The sequence below is a fragment of the Pseudorasbora parva genome, chromosome 3 (genome assembly GCF_024679245.1).
Source record: "Pseudorasbora parva isolate DD20220531a chromosome 3, ASM2467924v1, whole genome shotgun sequence".
Classification (NCBI taxonomy): Eukaryota; Metazoa; Chordata; class Actinopteri; order Cypriniformes; family Gobionidae; genus Pseudorasbora; species Pseudorasbora parva.
The window spans coordinates 41,245,512-41,252,187 of NC_090174.1; the positions used below are offsets into that span (position 1 = coordinate 41,245,512).

Genomic DNA, 6,676 nt, shown 5'->3' on the forward strand with positions numbered 1-6,676 from the left:
AAGGATACCGTTTATTTGTTTTTCTATAATTTGTTCAGCGCTGTCGGTGTTAAAAGAATGTGTAGGCATTTCTATTGCCCTGCTGAATAAAAAAACACCATGTCTTTGTAAAAACATACAAAACCGAGGAAGAATGAAAGATACAGATTCTGCTTTCTAAATTACCCTGAACGAGTAAATGTTCTTTAGAGCTGCACCTCATTTTTTTCCCATTGTATCATCAAAATTGATAAAAAATACCTATAGCAAATGTGGTAAAAACTATAGGTTATGTAGTGTAGTGATTTTACGTGGTATTTGTGGTGCAGTTTCTCAGAGAGAGATGCTGATCTTTCGTTTTTATGGATCTTCACATACCTCTGTGCGAGAGAGATGCTCATCTACTATTAGCTAACAAAAGCAGAAGCAAAGTCTGACACAATTTCAGTGCCTCCTGAGATCTGAACCCCTAAGAGGTCACCGGGTCACTGAAAAGCCTAATCTGCTGTCTTTGTCCTCAGAAATTTACAGGCTCTTTATGTACGTGCACAGTGATTCTGACCTGTGTGTGGTCTGAAAAGTCTCTCTCTCTCTCTCTCTCTCTCTCTCTCTGACTATATCACCAAATCACATGTGTCTGCAACAATTCTTTCACCCCCTCTTTTGTTTTGGTCTCGATATTATCTATATAAAAAAAAGCTACCCTTGAGGGGATGTAATGGCTGTTTTTCTTTTCCCAAAGCCTAATGACCATAATTCACCAGATCGCCTATGCTGGATTAATGCATAAATGTGGAGGGCAGAAAATAGCCTTTCACCTCTTCCTGTGCCACTCTTTATTCATGCCAATCCCTATCTTTGCTTTATAAATTATGAATCAAGCCCAATTATGACCACAAGCCCATTTCACTGATGGCCAGTTTCTCCTTCCACTTAATCTATGCTTTTTACACTCACACAGGCCATTAGTGTTTTAATTTCCCATCCCTGGTGGTAAAGCCGGGGTTGCAACACTCCAAGAGTTACTTCTACGAGCTGTCCAAATGACCTTCCCTGAGTTAACCCATCCTGCACAGCCTCCCTCCTGCATAATAGATAACACTAAGACTTGGGAGGAGACACAAGCCAATATTACCTGTGAATTCATTTTTAATGAGGTAAACAGGTCTGTTCGGGTCATGAGGGTGACTGTGAGTTGTGAGTCCTCCTGTCTCTTCATCGCTCCCTTCTCCTTTGACACTTTACCCAGCCGCAGGCAGGGCTTCTCTGCACATAATTAGATCTCACATGCACTGATAGAAAGTGCCCTGCTAGCCGTCAAGCCCTCGCTCCTTCTTCGAATAGACTGCTACCAATTATGTGGGTAAATGAACGGAATGCGAGCGCTGCTCTCAGCAACCTTTTCTTTAATTTGTAGAGCTGGTACCTTTGGGTAGATTCAGTTATATCTAGCAAATGTGAAGTAATGTGGAAAAATATGTACTAAAAGAATTTTTATATATATATATATATATATATATATATATATATATATATATATATATATATATATATATATATATATATATATATATATATATATATAATATATATAAAAATGACAGAATTCACATTTAGAAGCATTCAAAACTTTAATCACTTCTGCCAATATGATCAATGATTAGGATGACTTTAATGAATTATGCTTCTCATCAGATTTTCTGTCCAGTCAAGTATGATCTCTACATTATAAAAAGACGCTAAAGTTGCATCTGAAATAGGTCACTTGTTCACACATTTAGTAAATTATATAGGTTTAGCCCTGTCTTCTTGTTTTAGTGGAAATTATGTCAACACTTTGAATAATTCTGCGCATTTCAATGCACTTTAGTTGGCTTTTAAGAACTGGTTGAAAAGGCTGTTGATGTTTTTTTTTTTTAAAGCTATTAGGAACAGACCAGTATTGGGGAGATAAATGTTTCTGTAGTTTGACAGTAGTTTTTCTCTAATGTTGTTTTATTCCAGTAATAAGCCTCTTTTTCCAACAAGTAGCAATAAAATGAAACCAAATATTACATTGTTTTTTATGGCATATTGAATGAGCTGAGATAATAACCAAATAAGCACTTCTAAACAAAAATTCTAATTAATTCTAGTGAATCAGTTCTTTCTGCATATTGGTATATATTTGAATGAGCCGATTAAAAATAAAAACGCTTAATTGAGTCCCTTTGAACACATTTTGTGTGTTTTTAGTTATAGTGAAATACACTATATTACCAAAAGTGTTGGGATGCCTGCCTTTACATGCACTTTAATGATATCCTATTCTTAATCCGTAGGGTTTAATATGAGGTTGTCCCACCCTTTGCAGCTAAAAAAACAGCTTCATTTCTTCTGGGAAGGCTTTCCACAAGGTTTAGGAGTGTGTTTATGGGAAATTTTATTCTTCTAGAAGCGCATTTGTGAGGTCAGGCACTGATGTTGGACAAGAAGACCTGGCTTGCAGTCTTCACTCTAATTCAGCCCAAAGGTGTTCAATCAGGTTGAGGTCAGGACTCTGTGCTGGCCAGTCAAGTTCCTCTGCACTAAACTCGCTCATCCATGTCTTTATGGACCTTGCTTTGTGTGTTGGTGCACACTCATGTTGAAACAGGAAGGGATCATCACCAAACTGTTCCCGCAAAGTTCAGAGCATGAAATTGTCCAAGATCTGTATGCTTGGTATGCTTAAGCACCAATAGTTCACTGGAACTAGGGACCAAAAACAACCCCTTACCCCCCACCCCCCGCCCAACACCACCACCACCACCACCAAACTTTACACTTGACACAAGTACCATTCTCCAAATCCAGACTCGTCTATCATATTGCCAGACAGAAAAGGTAATTCTTCATTCCAGAGAACATGTCTCCACTGCTAGAGTCCAGTGATGGCATGTGTTACATCTATACATCTGATGCTTTGCATTGCACTTGGAGAAGTAAGGCTTGAATGCAGCTGCTTGGCGATGGAAACCCACTTAATGAAGCTATATGCACTGTTCTTGAGCTAATCTGAAGACGTTTGGAGGTCTGTAGCCATTGACTCTGCAGAAAGTTGGTGACTTCTGCACACTGAGCATGCGATGGCTCCGCTCTGTGATTTTACGTGGCCTACCACTTCGTGGCTGAGTTGCTGTTGTTCCCAATTGCTTCCACTTTATTGTAATACCACTAACAGTTGACAGTGGAATATTTAGTAGTGAGGAAATTTCACGAATGTACTTATTGCACAGGTGGCAAACTATCACAGTAACGTGCTTGAATTCACTGAGCTCATGAGAGCAATCCATTCTTTCACAGATGTTTGTAGAAGCAGTCTGCATGCCTAGGTGCTTGATTTTATACACATGTGGCCATGAAGTGATTGGAACACCTTAATTCAACTATTTTGTACCAATACTTTTGGCAATATAGTGTATTTAATCAAATGCTGCTGTTCATTACTGCTGGTTCACTACAGAAGGTAGGCTTTAGCATTAGCATATTATTAACTCTGCTGAGAAGCAGGCGAGTCTCAAGAGAAGCCAGATTATTCCGGTATATATTTTTTGCTGATCTGAAAAATCGTGAACATCGTGAATCGTGAATTAGCAATATAGTGGGTGAACTATGTATATGATGTATATTACGATGTTATGATGGACTATATGCCTTTCTCCACAGATGTTGTTCAGAGCAATTCTAAAGTTTTTAGAAGGCTGATTCTGATATGACAAACAGGAACATTGTTTGTTTAACATTAGAAACACAATATTAGCTGTTTGATAACAAAGTCAAGCCAAAGGCTAATCATATAAATTACCATTATGTGTCCAATGTTGTAGATGGCGATACATAAAATACATTACCATTCTGATATATCGAAATGTAGACGAGCTTGTGTGAGTGAGTGGAGGCAGGGCTCATTTGCGTATTCAGAATATGCAGTCATGCATTAGTGATGCATTAGTCGGTTAGTGATCTGCATGCAGGTATAGCTTGATAGTAGTTTAACTTGTAACTATAACTTCAAGGTAGTTTCCTTGACACCAGCCTCTTTTTAAATACTATTATGAGTCTAAAGCTCGCTTCCCGTAGCTTGTGTCTGGTTACGGCTAGAAGAAAATGGCTTTTGGGGAACGATGCGCACACTGCCGTCATCTGGGAAATCAGCTGGTGGATGCATGGATGTCAACAGCACGGGGACGCCTGATGAACCCGGAATGCTCCTGCTCCCACTGCTATTCCCTGTGAAGCGCTGTGATTCGGTGAAGGGAAAAGTGTGAGAGAAAGGTGAGAGTACGAACAGATGGAGAAGGGTGATATGTGTTCTCAGGAAGATAGAGACCCTGAGAAATAGATATGTACACACACACACACTCACTTACACAGAATCACTCACTGATTTTCTTGCACTTCAGGTGTATTATGTTCTGTGCATATCGACGGACGTAAATAGATAGACATACTGGCTGGATATATGACATTATGGTGGGCGTTATATTAATGCACTTCCATAAAGTCTCTTATAAAGGTTTGGGAGTTCACATCTCATTCTGGCTGCATTTCCCTTCACCACCACCCACCACATATATACATTTGCAGAAAAACACAAACACGCACACCATTACCAAGAGCATCTCTCTGTGGAGTTCACCTTGGGAAATATATGCCTATCTTCATCTCCTGTTCCTCACATTGTACTTTTCCATTCACGGCAAACCTGAAATTGATATCATTTTTGCCTTGTGACAGAAAAAATAACACGTTTGTATCTGATCAGTGGCTGGGCCTGATTTGAAACGTAGTGATGAAATGAGACCTAGATTAAAATCCCATGTCGACCAAGCATATCATCACAGATTCATGACTTATTGAGCACAGGCTGATGGGGGTTGATTTTCTCTCATCAGAAAAAAAGCATTCTTGATTCCTCTCTGGGGGTTCGAGCTCCCCGTCTCCACGGGTGCATCCTTGTTGCCCCCCAAGAGAACTAAAGGTCAGTTTTAGACACGATGAGAGACATCATCTCATCTCTAATGAAATATGTTTTGAAGAGCTTCACTGCTCGTTTGAGATGAAACGCATCTGGAGGGAAAAGCTAAACTGCTGGCTCTTTGTTCCATGTTTGTTTTGAAGAAAAGCTCCTGTTTGCACAAAATGCTGGATACCGTGTAGTCCGGTAATTGCAGCTGGCTTGGTTGGATGTTCTTCTACCTGCAGTGCACGTGGGGGAGGTGCTTGTGGGTAGTGCAGATGGGAAGGTGAATAACCTGACACTCTGAAAGGGAAGAGTATTTACAGAAGTGCAGGGGAGCACGAAACGCCAGAGGTTGCAGCACAGAGATGGTTCCACTCCGAAGAGACATTTAAGGTTTAAAAAAAAAAGGGAGAACCATCCTTGACTAAAACACGCATTTTTGAATTTCTTTCCATAGTAAGGTTGGATTTTGGGGATTAAAGGTTGATTATGCTGATCACCGTACATAATCCCATCATCCACCGTGTCATGCTCGTCATCAAACACACAAGGTCCTTCCTCCTTTATCCTCCCTGTTAATTCTAATCTGAAATGTATGTTAATGCAGCTTGGGATATATCCCTTTCATCCAATCATTGGCTGCTCCAGTTTATAGTAAATGGTCTCTCTCTCTTTCTCTCTCTGACTCTTTCTCCTCCTCTCTTCCCAATGTGTGTGTGTGAGTTTGCGACTCAGCCTTGAGGCATCCCGTTTCAGCTCCTCAGCTTCCAGTCAGAGGGAGAAAGGGGAGGGGGTGCATATAAGAGTGGTAGGTGGGAGTGGGGTCTGACCGCAAAGTGTCTACTGTTTAAAGAAAGGGACTTCTCCCTCCCTCCCTCTCTCTCTCTCTTTCACTCATTCCCTCTCTCAGCATCAGCAGGCGCACACAGGCTGGATGGCGCACTCTCACTGAGAGCAGAGAGACAGGAGGGAATGACAGGACTGTCATCTGTCTGAAGAAAATTAAAAAGCACTTCAAGAGTTCCTGATGGTTTCAACCTTTCGTTTGGTGTCACATCACAATTTCTAGACAGAGGCACGTCTCTACGCCTGTAGAGGAGGACTGGTCTCTAAGGTAAGCTGTGGTGCTCCCTGTCAACCTACCTGTTAGTCTGAGAGATTTGCAAGTTAAATGAGTCTGTACTCTTTATGAGCATGTCTGCGTTGGATGTGTTTTAATGCCAAATCTGAAGAATGCCTTGCCACTTTGTAATGTTGTAAAAAAAAAAAAATTTGCAAAAATTTTACCTTTAGGTGTACAACAGTTTGCCTCATAGGGACCTTATTTACCTTTAAAAGGTTTATAAGTAGTACCTTAAGGGTACATATTACTATTCTTAGTTACTAATATGCACATTTTATGGGGTAGATAAGGTACAAAGTTGTCCTTTTAAGGGGACTGCAGTGACAAGCTGTTGTACCCCTAAAGGTATTTTTTTTTCTCATAGTGTAAATGTTAGCCAGGGACTTTTAAGGCTATTAGTGATGCATTAACTTGCTGCAGGCTGCTCATTATGGTTTATAGGGGAAGTGATCCACATTTGTTTTAAGCTCAGCAATTATTCCAGCTCCGCTTGAGGGGGAATACAGTAGCGTGCACTCTGATAGTTTGGCGTAACTCTACACGTGGTGGGCTTGTCTGCAGCTGTAGGTCAGCCGTGTCCGTTACCTGGC

At 40.6% G+C, this 6,676-nt stretch overlaps 1 protein-coding gene across 1 annotated transcript in view; it reads left to right on the forward strand.

Moving 5' to 3' along the window:
- Positions 1–5,873: 5,873 nt before the first annotated feature.
- tncb (tenascin Cb) overlaps positions 5,874–6,676 on the forward strand; it is a 41,162-nt gene continuing 40,359 nt past the window's right edge. The window contains exon 1 of the mRNA XM_067438904.1: positions 5,874–6,077. The gene's annotated coding sequence lies outside the window, so the exon portion shown is untranslated. The remainder of the gene's footprint in view (positions 6,078–6,676) is intronic.